Below are 3,850 nucleotides of genomic sequence, written 5' to 3'. Positions count from 1 at the left end.
TACGAGATTACTAGAAAATTTTAAATTACATATATGGCTCTCATTATATTTTTTTCTTTCTTTTTATTTTTCTAGAGATGGGTCTCACTATGTTGCCTAGGCTACATCTAACTCCCGGGCTGAAGCAAATCCTCCTACCTCAGCCTCGCAAGTAACTCAGACTGCAGGCATGTTCCACTGTGCCTGGCTTCAGCTCTTATATTTCACACCATTTGCCTGGCTTCAGCTCTTATATTTCACACCATTCTCCTGCCTCAGCCTCCCGAGTAGCTGGGACTACAGGCGCCCACCACCACGCCCGGCTAATTTTGTTTTTGTATTTTTAGTAAAGACGGGGTTTCACTGTGTTAGCCAGGATGGTCTCTATCTCCTGACCTCGTGATCCGCCCGCCTCGGCCTCCCAAAGTGTTGGGATTACAGGCGTGAGCCACCGCCCCTCCCCTCCCTCCTTTCCTTTCTTTCTTTCTTTTTTTTTTTCTTTTTTTTTTTTTTATTTTGAGATGGAGTCTCGCTCTGTTGCCCAGGCTGGAGTAGTGCAGTGGCCCGATCTCGGCTCACTGCAAGCTCCACCTCCCAGGTTCATGCCATTCTCCTGCCTCAGCCTCCCGAGTCGCTGGGACTACAGGTGCCCGCCACCACGCCCCCCTAATTTTTTTGTATTTTTAGTAGAGATGGGGTTTCACCGTGTTAGCCAGGATGGTCTCGATCTTCTGACCTCGTGATCCGCCCACTTCAGCCTCCCCAAGTGCTGGGATTACAGGTATGAGCCACCGTGCCCGGCTTTCTTTTCTAAGAGGCAGAGTCTCACTCTGTTACCCAGGCTGGAGTGTAATAGTGGATGTAATAGCTCACTACATGCTTGAACTCCCGAGCTCAAGCAATCCTCTTCTAGCCTCATTCTCCCCAGTAGCTAGGACTACAGGTGCACACCACCATGCCCAGCTGATTTTTAAATATTTTTTGTAGAGATGATCTCTTGCCATGTTACCCAGGCTGGTCTTAAACTCCAGGGCTCAGGAAATCCTCTCACTTTGGCCTCCCAAAATGCTGGGATTACAGGTGTGAACCACTGTACCCAACAGCTCTCATTTCTATTTCTATTGGACAGCATTGTTCTAGACCATGGGTCTGCAAACTACAGCCTGTGGGCCAAATCTGGCCTACCACCTGTTTTTGTACAGCCCATGAGCTAAGAATGGTTTTAATTTTTTAAGTGGTTGAAAATAATTTTTAAAAAGAATGATGTCCTCTGACATGTAAAAATTATATGAAATTCAAGTTTCATTGTTTATAAGTAAAGTTTTATTGGAACACAGGCACACTCATTTGTTTAACATCTATGACTGCTTTTGCTTTACAGTGGCAGAACTGAGTAGCTGTGATAAGGATGTGCAGCTTGAAAGTCTAAAATATTTTACTATCTGGCCCTTTATGACAAATGTGTGCTGATCCCCGTTCTAGACCATCAGCTTTCATATATTCCCTGGAAGAGGACCCTGCTTTTAACTTACTCCTATTTTTTTGTTCTCAATCTTCGCTTAGCTTTTAGGCCCAACTCCTTGATATGCCACTGCCCAAATCTCAGTGGTATTTTGGGGTTACAAGAGCTGACCTATGCATTCTTTAGACTACAAAGAAGTCAGCCAAAAATGTTCTTGCCTTCCTAGAGCTGCACAGGAACCGGTGGATCTAGCAAGAGAGAACAGAGAGATGTTCAATAGCTTCTTTCTCCAAAGGTAGGGACTTACTTCTCAGAGGACAAGCAAATCCAGGATTGATACTACATCAGACTGAGAGGGGAGCCTATGATTTGGCTGGCCAGTTTCTTTTCACAGCTCAGTGATACCTCTTTTTTTTTTTTTTTTTTTTTTTTGATACAGAGTCTCACCCTGTTGCCCAGGCCGGAGTGCAGTTGCCTGATCTTGGCTCACTGCAACCTCTGGCTCCCAGGTTCAAGCGATTCTCATGCCTCAGCCTCCCGAGTAACTGGGATTACAGGCATGCACTGCCATACCCAGCTAATTTTTGTGTTTTTAGTAGAGATGGGGTTTCACTTTGTTGGCCAGGCTGGTCTCAAACTCCTCGCCTCAAGTGATCCTCGACTCAAGTGATCTGCCTGCCTCGGCCTCCTGAAGTGCTGGGATTACACAGATGTGAGCCACTATGCCCGGCCAGCAACACCTCTTGAATTAAATCTTCTCTCACTTCCTCTCTCCCTCTCTCCTTCTCTCTCTTGCTCTTGCTCTCGCTTATGCTCACTCTCAGTCAGTGTAGTTGGCTTCTGCATGGTCTGTTCCTGCCAGATATTTCGTGGAACTCACTATGACATTTTTTTCCACTCCAATGAAGCAGACATCTGGATCCTTTAGTGAGCTTCTTGATCCCAGTGTGCAACCAAAGCCTTGTTGGCTCAGTGAATCTTTATGTTCTCATGTTATAGGATTCCCAAGGAAGAGGAGTAAGGCTATGGTTTCAGAATGTTAATTGATAACAGTTCTTGGCAACAGAACTGTTGCCTGGCTTTTCCTCCATAACCTGTTTCTTCCACCCACAATAATAACATTTATTCTTAATAGATTAGTACCAGTCTGGAGTTCTCTGTCATTCCCTCTCTCTTACACACACACACACACACACACACACACACACACACACATCCTTCATTCCTTTTTTCCTTGCTCTACTGATTATATTTAGTATATTAGTATGTTTAACTCACTCACTCACTTCCTTCCTTCCTTCCTCTCTCCCTCTTTTCCCCTCCTTCCCTCCCTCTCTTCTTTCCTTCCTTCCTTTCCTTCTTTCCTTTCTTCCTTACCTTCTTTCCTTCCTTCCTTTCCTTCTTTCTTTCAGACAGGGTCTCACTCTGTCACCCAGACTACAGTGCACTGGCATGATCTTGACTCACTGCAACCCTTGCCTCCTGGGCTCAAGTGATCCTCCCACCACCTCAACCTCCTGAGTAGTTGGGACCACAAGTATGCACCACCACATCTGGCTGATTTTTTATATTTTGTGTAGAGACAGGGTTTCACCATGTTGCCCAGGCTGGTCTTGAACTCCTGGACGCAAGTGACCCACCCATCTCGGCCTCCCAAAGTGCCGGGATTGCAGGTGTGAGCCACCACACCCAGCCAAGACTGTTTAATTTTCTAATATTAGTTTCTAAGTAAATTCCCTGAGCATTATAATGATGTTATCCCGGTTATTGATGGAATATTAATGGTTAAAATGTAAACTGTCAAAGTTAGGGAGGGATCTTCTATCTCTCTTCATTTAAGAACTCTTTCCTTTAGACAATTGCCTTTAGATTTTATAGTAGAGTTGAATTTAGGCATAGGGGTGGGGAAAGGCAGGAACCCTATAACATAGGAAAATCCTAAAAGCACTTGAGTTTCTCTATCTAGCTTATCCTGCATTTTGGGCACCATGACGGAAATCTATTGAGGGCTTCTAGCTGATTCTAGAATTTATGTTTCCCGCAAGGATTGCCTCCTGAGAGATGTCAATAAGATCACAATTATTTTGTTTTTAATCCTTAGTCTGTAGTAAGGCCTCATAATCTTCTCATAATGTTGGAAAGTAAGCTGGGGGATCAGGGAGCCTAGTATTTTATTCCTACTCTTATCCAGATGATCTCCATATTTCTGGCCTTTACCTTCTCCAGGTCTCACTTTTCTTTCTTTCTTCTTTTTTTTTTTATTTTGAGAGGGGTCTTGTTCTGTCACCCAGGCTGGAGTACAGTGGTATGATTATAGCTCACTGCAGCCTTGAACTCCTGAGCTCAAGGGATCCTCCTGCTTCAGCCTCCCAATGTATTGGGATTACAGGCATGAGCCACTGCACTGGG

Source organism: Pongo pygmaeus, chromosome 19, assembly GCF_028885625.2.
Source record: "Pongo pygmaeus isolate AG05252 chromosome 19, NHGRI_mPonPyg2-v2.0_pri, whole genome shotgun sequence".
NCBI classification, from domain to species: domain Eukaryota; kingdom Metazoa; phylum Chordata; class Mammalia; order Primates; family Hominidae; genus Pongo; species Pongo pygmaeus.
The sequence above is the reverse complement of the archived record's forward strand: the minus strand, read 5'-3'. Positions refer to the sequence as shown.